Raw genomic sequence first — 12,434 nt, forward strand, 5'->3', positions numbered from 1 at the left:
CTTCTCTCCCACCGTCCTCCTCTGACTGGTGGCAGTTAGGCAGCCCATTGCCTGGCTGCCCATCCTTGCTCTCTTCTCCTTAAGACTGCAAGTTTTTGCATGATCTCTGGGCAGAGGAGGTGAAGGAGCCAGGTGCATTTCTGCCTCAAGTGAGCTGCAGAACAATGGCAGTTGGATGGAATAGAATGGAAGGTCCATGGCCTCCATCGATAGGAACTGAGAGGAGATACTGGGGGAGATTCCGGATTCTAGGCAGTAGCTATCTGGATTAACAAAGTAGCCTGATAACAATGCCATGATGAATAGAAGCCAGCATGGATTTGTCAAGAATAAATTATTATTATATACATTTTATATATCCCACCTTATTAATTTTCTCTCTTTTTAATATTTAAAAAAATCAGTTACTAGCTTAAGATTGCGAGATGTGAGATTAACGTAGACATAATTTCTCTTGGTTTCAGCAAAACGTTTGACAAATTTCCCCATAATATTTTGGTTAGCAAATTGATAAAGTGTGGACTAAATGATCATATTGTTAGGCGGATTCACAGCTGGGTGGCAAACTATACCCAGAGCGCACACATCAGTGGCCCCTCATCAGACTGGAGTGGGGTGCCACAGGGCTCACCTTGGGCCTGGTACTTTTCAACATTTCTATAAATGTCTTGGATGACTGGGTAGAGGAAGTCCTCATCAGATTTGCAGATGATACAAAACCAAGGACACCTTCCCAGTTTCCTAACACCTCAGAAAACAGGAGTAAAATTCAAAATGACCTTGACAGAAGAGAAAACTGTTGAAACTCACCAAGTGAAATTCGGCAGAAAAAAATGCCCTTAGGCAAAACCAAAAGCTTCCCTGCCCTAAAAGGGCTCACAAGCTAAAGAGAAACATAAGGTAGAAACCAGCAACAGCCACAAGAGGGATGCTATCCCAGGGTTGGATAGGGACAGTTGCTCTTCCCTGCTTAATATAAGAGAGTCACCACTTTAAAAGATGCCTATTTGCTGACTTAGCAGGGGGGTGAGCACATTCTTACCCAATCCCAGTACTTAGGGGTGTCTCTCCCTAATCGTATGTGTGGGTGGGTGGGAGGTCATCTGAACCACCTCCTTAGACATGCTAGAAATCCTAGTTTGAATCCTAGTTTAAACTAGGATTTTTAGCATGTGTAGAGCAGTTCAGATGAACCATTTCCCATGTGATTAGGGAGAGGCACCAGGAGTTGTCCCAGGAGATGCGGATATGCACATTCAGAGTGCATCCATGTCATTACATGTGATAGGTTGAACAGATGGCGTATAGTTCAAACTGACCCATTGTGAGTTAAGGCACTTGTCTGAACTTTTATGCCATGTAAGCAGTGACGACACTCTACTATCTCACATATTTTGCTTCCTTACAAATTAGCCTCAATGTGCCCACACTTTCAGCCTCAGTCCTTTTCTTCTGCAGTTAGTGTTCTGTCAAATGTTAATAAGATGTGTGGATTTAGTGCGATCTTGTGCATGTTGAATCAAAAGGCAGACTTGCAGACTTGCTGTGCTCTGCTTGTAAATTCTAAAGACTGAATTAATTCACGTTAAAAAGAGCCAACCTGTTAAAAAGGTCAATCCTACGCCTCTTGAGTGATAATTCCAGGGTTTACTCCCTCCGTTTTCTTGCTGGTTTTGTGTCCCCCTCATGATGGAATGGACATGTGTACATTTAGGGCCCATCTGTCCCCAGTCTTGTGTGCTCCTCTGTATCCACCATCTCTCAACTTTGTTCCCACTCCTACAGTATACAGTGATTGCTCTTTCTGCTACCGCCACAAGCAGCAATGGTATTCGTGTGTTCTCTTGAAGGCCATTGACTCCCACACAGTGCTATGTCAGGGAGAGAGAAGTGGCGTCCGTCAGCATGGGCCAAGCCATCCGAGGTGACTGGAGAGCAGGCTTCAGCGGTGGGCTTTGCCAGGGTGCTGGGGCCCTGGCAGCTGCCAAAGGTGCCACAAGTTGACCCTGGGCCTGCTCATTTTGTACTCAAATAAAAACATAGGGACATTGTACCATCCCCACCTGTCCCCACTAGTTTCCTGAGTTTTACTGATCCATTAACCTGCAGAGGAAAAGGACTGTGGCTGAAAGACTACAAGGAAGCACAAGTGCATAGAGCCTAAGCTGCAATTGAACATAGTACATGTAATTGCTGCTTAAATGGTGTGGGAGTTAAGGTTAGGGTACCTTAACTTACATGTCCATGATTTTTGCTAGACGTGTGAATTAGTAGATTTTTTTTTTTAATCCTAGACTCCATAAATGTACATATTAGTAGTTAAACTGGAGAAATGGTGGCTTTTAAGCATTTCATTCCAAGAGTTGCTACATGTGTTTTTTCCTTCCCAGAAGTAGAAGTTAATGCTCATGTTAGAAAACGTAACATGGGAATGGTGTGCTGTGTATGGACACATGCTGGAAAGGGAGGAGAGCTGGTCTTGTGGTAGCAAGCGTGAACTGTCCCCTTTGCTAAGCAGGGTCCACCCTGCTTTGCATTGGAATGCAACTGTGAGCACTGTCAGATGGGGCCCTAGTGAGAAGAGCACCTGTCTGCTTGCATGCAGAATGTTCCATGTTCCCTCCCTGGCAGCATCTCCAGGAGAGGGTTGAGAGAGACTCTTGCCTGTAACCTTGGAGAAGCTGCTGCCAGTCTGTGTGGACAATACTGAGTTAGATGGAACAATGGTCTGACTCTGTATAAGGCAGCTTCTTATGTGAAGCCAAGGCTCGCACTCTGCAGGCAAGATGAAGACTTTTGACAGTTTGGGTGCATGTGAAACTTTCAATTTATTTTTCATACTTCATGGTCTCCTGTTTTTTGCTGATAGTACAGCAATGTAGACATCTTTCATTTCCATTCATTTTTCTTTTACTTAAATGGCAACTTATAATTTTCATGCTTTTTGGTGCATGAGTGAATTTGTAAGAGCCGTAACTCTCTGCATAAATTGAGTTTTTTTTTTAAATCCTAGAATGTGTCCTTAAACAAAGATTAAAGCAAAATGCTAGTAATTGCCAGTTCCAAAGCAGATGCAATGCACACTGTCCTCTTTGACTATTTTTTGGTGCTGTGATAGTCTAGTCTCAGCATCCAAATTTATATCCGTTGTAAACAAACAGTGATAGATGAGGCCTAAGCTGAGATTATCCCAGAAAATTTGAACTAGAGAAGTTACGACTGGGTATTAAAGATGTCTCTTAGTGTGACTTGATACCACAAAATATCTAAGTCTCCCAAACACGGCTTTTCATTCCACAAAAGCTGCCTTTCAGAAATGAATAGTTTAGCAGCTTCAGTCTCAGACTTGAACTCATAATTCATGCCTGCAAAAGATCCTTAGGGAAATGTGAGGCTAGAATTGAGGGGGAATGTTGAAGGATTCCATAATGCAGTCACAAATTCCTTTAAAGCTTTTATTTGTCTCTTACCCATTTCCAGCAGTGTCACTGATGTGTATCTTGAGATTTTCAAGGCCAGAAAAACCATCTTTTTTCCAGAACTGATTTTAAAAAAAATTAAAATGAAGAGGAAGCAGTTCTGCCCATTTGTGTGCATAATCCTTGATTGCTCTATTTAGGCTGAGAAACAGTTTTCATTTGCTTGAATGTAAAGGAGTGTATTGCTTTGCAAAGAAAGGTCTTGCTTGCACACAGCACATTAATCCTGTATGTTGGCTCAAGTGTGTGCAGCTCTGCTCTGCTCCACTTTCCAATTTAATATTAATTTGTAATGCGGCTTTAATTTTAATCATTGTGATGGCAAAAGGCAGCTAAGTCTGCCTTGGATAAAAAGGACATAGTGTAAACTGACTGAATGCAGAGAACAGCCCCATGTGTTACTTAAAAGCAAGAACATTTATTTATTCATTTGTTGTATTTATACCATGCTGTTCAGTGAAGATTGACTCCCAAGCTAGCTTACAATTAGGATGCACGGAAAGATACATTTTTAATGTGGCATATGTGAGATGGCAGAGTCTTTGGGTTCCTGGCAATCCAGTTTGCATGCCATAGTCCAAGTTGATGACTCTTTCCTCCATAGGGAAGGGGCAGAAAGAACTGTGGCTGCTGATGGGAAAGACATCAGCCTACGAAAGGAGCCCTTCCATTCATCTGCCATTGATCCGTTTAAATGAAATTTAAATAAACATAAAGTAAACCCCTGCTAAGTGGGCAAAGAAGCCCCTTCTAAAGTGGTGACTCTCATATTTTTAGCAAAGGGAGAGGAACTGTCCCTATCCAAGACCAGTGCAGCATCTTTCCTATGGCTCTCACTGATGTCCAACTTTTTTTTTTCTATTGGAAGCCCTCTGGAGACAGAAAATCGTCTTTTTTGTGTGAACCTCTTTGAGAACTTGAAAAGCGATTTATAAATATTCTTATTTATTTATTTATTTATTTAGAAAGCAGAATGTAGGTACATGTAGACGAGTTTCCTGCGAGGAGGCCTCAGTAGTGGCAGGGCGTGGGTTCACCAGGCACCTGGTTCCTCCTCCATTCTGTGGGGTTGCATCCATCTTAGGGCTCTACCCTGCTGGCCATACACTCTCCCTCTTTCTCCTTTTTGGCTTTTTCATGATATTCCTCCAGTAATATCATGAGAGTTGGGGTCCGTCCAACTCTCTCAAAGCCCCCCTGGATTCCACCACACACACACCCTACATCCTGGCTGATTGCTTTTCATGGCAGAAAGGGAGTCACAACTGTGGCCAGACTATCAGGGTCTTAAGCATCCCACCCTCTTTGGAGCCAGCTGTAGCATCTTTTGCAGTGTTTGGGGGTGCGTCAGTGGTGTTTGTGGGCAAAGGAGATGATGCCTCAGCAGGATGCCCTGCTCCCTCTAGCAACTTTCACCAATCAGAAGGCACAGTGCATCTCAAGCACTCAAAAAAACAGGGTGTGTCCCTTTAAGCTGTGGTAGGCAGCATGGAATGTGCTACCTTTGTTAGATTACAAACTATTAAGATGCTATAGAAGAATCTTATATGAGCCAGGATGCTATCAGTGAATGGAAATGTGCTCATTATGTATTATAGATTGCTCTGCTGCTGTGCTGTCTTTTCTCTGTTGTTTATACGGAGATTATTTTAGAATTAAACAGAGTATCAGCATTATTGCAGCCACTAACAATCTCTGAATAGTAATGGGAAGTGCTAGAAGACTATGATACATATAACATATAGATCTCATCCTACCATATAAAGGCATATAAATCTCATCCTACCATCAGTGTTCAAGTCACACAGGTCTCTGGCCCTTTGGGAGTTGCCACTGTCTAAGGTTCAGGCATTTAAAAATAAAACGCACAAGTGTTATATAAACATATGCTTATACAGATATGTCCCTGGCTGCCATTGCAGAATCTCGCCCCCCCCCCCACTCCACCCGCCTGCCAGTCTGCAGCTGATTCAAATGTAAGAAGAGGAATCTCCCACACTGCTCCTGTTGTATTGCATACGCGGCTTGGTTTGTACTTTGCTAGAGTGCTGGTTTTATGTTCATGGCTGCAGTGGTGGGAACAGCAAATAAGCCAAAGAGGGCCAAGGGTGACCCACAGAAAATATCTTACAGAGTATCCAGAACAGAGCGTGCAAACACAAAGACTAATAAACAGGCGGCATTTATGGTGGTCAGAATTAAAAGCAAACCCAAAATTACGTATGCATTTCATAAGCTGGTAAGCAAGGATCTTGTTGAAAGATCCTGGAGTTCTTCTCCAAAGAAATCAGGATTGCCAATTCAAGGTAATAACATCATCAAACCGCAGTGAATATTCTCAACATGTAAACCAAGTTTAATCCATAAGTAAGTGGCCTTTGCTTCTTGACCTTCCACAAACATGTCCATGCCACTTTTGTGTTGCTTCTGAATCACACTTTATTTAGAGATTGATAAAAATGAAAGCTGTTGCCCTGTCACATATAAAGTGGTGCCAGTTCATTGCATAAGAATATAAGCTCCACAATCATGGAAGCCTGCTTTGCATCGTTGGTGGTCTCCAAAAACAGAGGAAGAATGCGGAGCCTGGTGCCCAGCTTGTCTCTGGTGAACCTGATGCCCCCTCACTTGCCAAGCCGCCTTGGAGCCATATATAGCAGTTCCTCATGATCAGATGGGAGCTTGGCTGGACTCAGGCTGACCTTCTTCTTGGTAGGCATGCAAAGCAGATAACTTTACTGTATGATCAGTTTGAAGAGGCCTGCATGAACTGTGTAATGAAAGAGATGTTGCAAAGGCTCAGCTGCGGCAGTCACTTGGCAAGAGGGTCAGAATTAATCATGTCGTTGCAGTAGAAGTCAGCTGTTCCCTAGCTGCAATGCCAAGCGTTACAGACGCCGGTCCAGAAATATTTCATCCCATCTGCCAAGAGATTCAGATCAACTTGGCAAGTTTCACCTTTCTAATTTTAAACCTGCCAAGGAAAATTGTTCCCTTGTTTTCTGTGCAGCGAGATCCATGCATGCAGAGAGCACCAAAGAATGCCTGCTCTCGAGAATGTCATAATCCAACAAAGTAGGCCAAAGGCGCTCGTCCAGTGAAATAGGTCCAGGCTGGTGTGTTCCAATGCTGGAGCTTGCTAGCGTTGGCATCTCTCAGGCACTTGGCCCCGTTTGGGGACCTTGATTCCGACAAAGCATGCCTGCCTCATGAATGTCACTCATAAAGAATCAGATTTGACAGGAGGGTGAAATTAGAAGAGAGTGCCCTGTAACTTTCTGGAATCTCCCTTGAGCTGTCAAAAGACTGAATTTTGCTTCTCGTACCTTGGCTGATGGGTGTCCCACTTTCTCCTTCCACAGATGCCCTTTATTCCACAAACTTATACAACTCTGTGGATATATAGCTATCAATCAATCATCTTTATTATCGTCAAAGACCCGCACAGGATATAATATAGATACAGTGAGACAGAAGATCATGTGGCAATAAAATCATATTACATTGAAAGTATTATATCTGAATAATAATGAAATAGTTATAACTAAATTACTAAAAATGCATATGCTATAGACTATAGAGTTATAATTTATAGAATACAACTCTAAAAATTGTGGGGAGATTAATAAAATAAAATAGAGATACAACTATCTATAGGAGTAAAAACAACAAAGAAGTATAAAATGTTTAATATAAAATATAAAATGTGAAGTAAAACAACTAACTAAAATAGGGCAAACATGTAGAATAGTCAGTAGTAAATCTGCTACATGGCTGGCAGTCAGGATCCGATGGATCTTGCACGCTGCCATGCAGAACCTGGCAGTGTTGCATGTGATGCTCCAGTTTTTATCCAAAAGCAGTGTCTTGGCTTAGTCTTGACTAGAACAACCAGGGTATCTAAGAAGTAAGGGGGAGTTTGAGCTAGTTATGTGCACGGAACTGGCTGGCCCAGTTCGGTTCGAGTCTGGACTGGACTCGAATGTGACCAGACCAATTTGAGTTGGCACCCCTTGGAACCACCCACCCCCACCCCCCCGGTTCTGTCCAGGAAGGGTTTGCAAAGTTTTTTTTTTTTTTTGCTTTTATCTCCTTCAGGGGGCTTCCTCTAGGCTGGGGGAGGGGGTCCGGGAAGGTTCCCCCTCCCTCCGCTGACCTCATTTATCACTGTCACGGTATGTGCAACTCTTTTTCAGCCCGTTCAGACTTCGGTAAGTTGGCGCAGCGGCCATTTTCCCCACCGCCACACATACGCAAATGGCCTCTGTGAGGCCAGGCATGGTCCAGGGCCTCTGGCCGCCACGCATACGTAAATGGCCTCTGCAAGGCCTTGGACTATGCCAGGCCTCTCAAAGGCCATTTGCACATGTGTGCCGGCGGGGAAAATGACCGCCATGCCAATTTACGGAGGCTTGAACGGGCCAAAAAAGGTTATATGGGCCACGGAGGTGATAAATTGAGGGGAGACCTCCATTGCTCCAACGAACTCCCCCAAAGGGAAGAAGGTAATAAAAAAAATAATAATTTTTTTTAAACCACGAATCCCCTGAACCGTCGGTGGGGGTGGGTGGGTTCAGTCTGAGGTCGGACTGAACTGGGGGCGGGGGTTTGATTTGACCTTGAACAGGTTTGGGGTAGAACCTGTTTGCACATCCTTCGTTTGAGCTTGTCTTGGCTGTCTTTATAAAAGGGGCGAGAGTTGAGTACATGTTCAGTGGTTTCCACCTCCCTAGAGTCACAGGGCCAAAGTCTTTCCATTAATGTGATCTTCCTGTATTTGTCTTCCAGAACAGCGGATGGGGGGGGGCATGACAACGGGCAAGGATGAACACCTTTCTGTGGCTTGGTATTTCCAACTGTGTCAAATATGCAGCGGGGGATACAGTACTTGCAGTGCTGTGACAATGTTGCCAGTGCCCTTCTGAGACCTATAGAGGTCCTCGAAAGGACTGCAGCAGCATCTGCATGGAGTAGGATGGAGATGGTTCTTTCAGCCAACTTGGGAGGTTAGAAGTCAGGGTTGTTAAGGTGGGTCACCATGGAAATGATGCAAAAGTTGAACAGAAGCAGGGCCAGGATACAGCCCTTTTTGACTTCTTTCTGGGCTGATATGGTATTCGTAAGGCAAAGCTACCACATAAATGATGAAATATTGTTTCCACAGATATTTGTGGGAGCAATATTTAGATCCTGTACTAACCGTCTCATATTTACATATGAGCACTGCAAGAACTTGGTAAAGGAGGATAAGGCTAGAAGAAAGTTTAAATTACTAAGGGCCAGCATGTTGTCACTAGGCCTGTGCAGGAGCAGATTAAAAAATTGATAAGATTATCAGTGTTTGAGATAACCGGCTATATTGTTTGAGTAGGTTAGCTATATACAGTACCAGAATAGCAATGAGTTAATCAAGAAGTAAATGAAGTCCCTTTTTTGAAGCTTAAAGCTCTCTCTCTCTCTCTCTCTCTGTATAATCAGCATCAACTGTTCCTTCCTGAGCTCAAGTGATAGTTTTTCAAATGAAGAACAGCATGTCAAATATGCTCAATGTGAGATGCCACACATGTATATGATCAGGGGTCCCCCTCCCCACCCCATGTGTGTGTGTTTGTTTACTTCCAACCCAGCCTTGAGAGCTACTGGGCTACATAGACAGTGTGTAAATATAAGTTAACATATGGAAATATGGTTCTTTGTGGCCTCTTCACATTCCTACATATAGGATTGTTGCAGGCCACTAAAGGGCATGTGCTATGAAATCAAGCCTTTCAGTTTGTTTGTTTGTTTGTTTGCTTGTTTTGTTTCCCTAAGACCCATCTATTCTGGCCACTGTGTTTCGTTTTGGTTGTCTTTTGAAAGAATGGCATACAGCTGCAGAAAGTAAGGGAAAAGGCAACTAAACAAACAATTGGAGCATCTTCCCTACACAGAGAGGCTTTGGAGAAAAGGCAACTGGGAAGAGAGGCACACTGTAGCTGAGGTTTATAAAATTACGAGAGGTATGGGGAGAGTGGGTAAAGATTCTCTCTCTCACACATAGTACTGAAATTTGGGGTAACCTAATAAAAATGATTGGATTATTGTTTCCTGCCATGCTTGTAAGCTTCTGGGTTGAATCTGGCTATTGAAAACAATGGCTGACAGCCAAAGTAGGTTACTCATGGGTAGTCATTTAATAGCCAGGGGAGACTCCTCAGTAAGGGCAGGTGGGTTGCTGCCCTTCATTCTCCCAGCAAACATGCCATCAAGATACTTTAAAAAAAAAAAAACATTTTCTATCCCGCTGTTCCTCCAAGGAGCCCAGAGCGGTGTACTACATACTTGAGTTTTTCCTCACAACCACCCTGTGAAGTAGGTTAGGCTGAGAGAGAAGTGATTGGCCCAGAGTCACCCAGCAAGTCTCATGGCTGAATGGGGATTTGAACTCAGGTCTCCCCGGTCTTAGTCCAGCACTCTAACCACTACACCACACTGGCTCAACACTGCAAAATTATTCTCTCTCTCTCCCTCTCTCCAGCCCCCTACCTTGTTTTCTGAAGGAGTAGACACTTCCAGTGCTTTCCAACAAAAGGGCTTCATCAGGCTCCTTGTCTGGTATTTTTCAAAGACGTTTACCTAGGCAGAACTCTGCCTACAACAGTCCAAACTGCAGTAATTAGCATACTTAGTGCCCCAGAGCCCATCAGGATGTGCCCTTTTGTTTCTTTAGGGCAGGCCTGATCAATGTAGGCCCCCCCCCCAGCTGTTTTTGGACTGCAGCTCCATAATCCCCAGCCACATTAGCCAATAGCTAGGGATATAGGAATTGTAGGCCAACTTCTGCAGGAGGGCCGAAGTTGAGCAGCCCTGCTCTAGGAGCATCTGCTTGTAATGCTCACAACCAATCAGAAGTCAGGATAGCTGACAAGCAACTATTCTGTCCATTTGCCACCAGCAAGCGGGCTTGGCTGAGTCCAGGATCCTGTAGTATTCAGCACACGGAGAGAGAGGCAGGCAGGCAAGTCAAAACAGTGTAAAGGGAAGTATTTTGATACAAGCTTCATTGGTGGCAAGGCTTGTTTCTGTCGTTCCTACCCTTGAACCAAATTGATCCAAGGAAACTGAAAGCTGGTACAAAGTGTGCATGCTCCAATTTCAAATTAAACCAGAATTCAGGAGTGGAACATAGACATATATGGGATGTCAGTAATGGGGATGCATCACTACTTTTTAAGTGGTATAATACAACATAATACATACGCCTCGACCATCCCATTGCTGAGCTGTGTTGTTTACAGGTGATTTATTAGGTGCTTAGAGGTTTCATTAAATGCCTGTACGTTATGCATTTTGCTGAGTCTTTTTCTTTCAAAAATTACCATTGCCCCAAAACATAGAGTTGCTGAGTAACCATGTCATCACGCTTAGCAGCTGCCTTGCATACCAGCCAGTTTAACATTAAATGGTCAGATATTAAAGAGTCCACTTTACTTTTTGCTGCATCAGTGGGGGGGGGGAATGGGGGTGCAAAAGCTTTGTGAACATTTGCCACTGAACATTTGCCACTGAAGTTGGTTTGCTTGGCCATATTTGTAACTTCAGTACCAAGCTGTCCATGCTCTGAGCTCCATGTGTAAGAAATTCCACAGGGAATGTGGTTTCTGGATTTCCAAGAATCTCAGAAATCAATCAATCAATCAATCAATCAATTAAATAAATAAATAAAATTTAAGGTGGGGGGACAGGGAAACAACAGGGCAACATTTTAACTCTCCTGGTCTGGGAGATGCCTCCAGGTTTTAAAACTTGGCAGCAGCATCTGCAAAAAAGACTCTAGATGAAGAATTTTGGTGCCTTCATGCCTGCTTATCTTTCTTCCATGACCTCCATATATTCCCATATTGACTTTTACTTTACATGTACTGTTCCCCTTGCTAGAGCAATATCGTTTGCAAAAACCCTCAATAATAAATAATAAAAACAAACAAAACAAATCTCTCAAATTTGCATTCATTTTACTGATACACATACTTTCTTTTGAATGCAACATCTCAGATACAGTCCCTCGTAAGTGCAACAGGGTACTACCAGTTCTGTTTCCAGCAACAGGAAACTTCCCTCTTCCATATTCTGGTGCTCATCCATGGGAGCCCTCTCTTGCTGTTCCACAGTTCCACAGTTGCTGGTGATGACACCACACGTGGCCACAGTCTGTCTCTTTAACCTCCGGTGACAAAATTTTGTGTGGTTGGAGTTTGCTTGTTTGTGTCCATGGGGTACATGAGGCTTTCCTCTCCTGCTTGCAAATTATCAGGCATCCCCTTGTTCTTTTTATAGGATAAAATAGAATGGGATAGTGAATCAACTTTCACTCTAAGCCCACTATCATTTTTGAATTCTTCCTTCACATCCTCTCTAATAATTCCTTCCAAGCTCAATAATCCTTGGCCCTTCATATAGTGTGTCAGTCCGGGCATTCCTTTCACCATCTGTGTTTCTCTTCCTGAGACTTTTTAAATCTTGCTAGAGCTTGGTTGTGCTGTCATGGACATACACTGCTCTATTGTTGAGTATGACATTGTTACAGGGGAGTAATGGGAGCTTTGCCCTTGTTGAATGCAATGAGATATGCCTTTTTGCTGCTTTGTCGCTCTATCTGCCAAAGGATTTGCCTGTCAGGTTATTTGCACAGATTCACTTCTTTCTCAGCATATACTACAAAAGCAGCACGTTTACCCCTTCAGAGATTGTCGCACCAAAACAAGAACATACCCACACATGTGCATGTGTGTGCACACACACAGGCATTTCCTGCTGTTTGGCCTTCAGTATCCCCCCTGGCCATGTACTTGCCTATTTTATGGAAGATGTAAATGTATTAGTCCCAATCTCTTAACTGTAGGGCCATGGCATCACATGCCTCTCATCACTATTCCTCTCTAGAGCAAACTCCATCCCATCCCACTCAATCATTCT

The 12,434-nt window shown here is 43.5% G+C and overlaps 1 protein-coding gene across 6 annotated transcripts in view; it reads left to right on the forward strand.

Annotated features, from left to right (window-relative positions):
* Nucleotides 1-12,434, forward strand: part of TSPAN9 (tetraspanin 9) — a 419,005-nt gene that overhangs the window by 377,002 nt on the left and 29,569 nt on the right. The window lies entirely within an intron of this gene.

Source organism: Hemicordylus capensis, chromosome 5 (assembly GCF_027244095.1).
Source record: "Hemicordylus capensis ecotype Gifberg chromosome 5, rHemCap1.1.pri, whole genome shotgun sequence".
Classification (NCBI taxonomy): Eukaryota; Metazoa; Chordata; class Lepidosauria; order Squamata; family Cordylidae; genus Hemicordylus; species Hemicordylus capensis.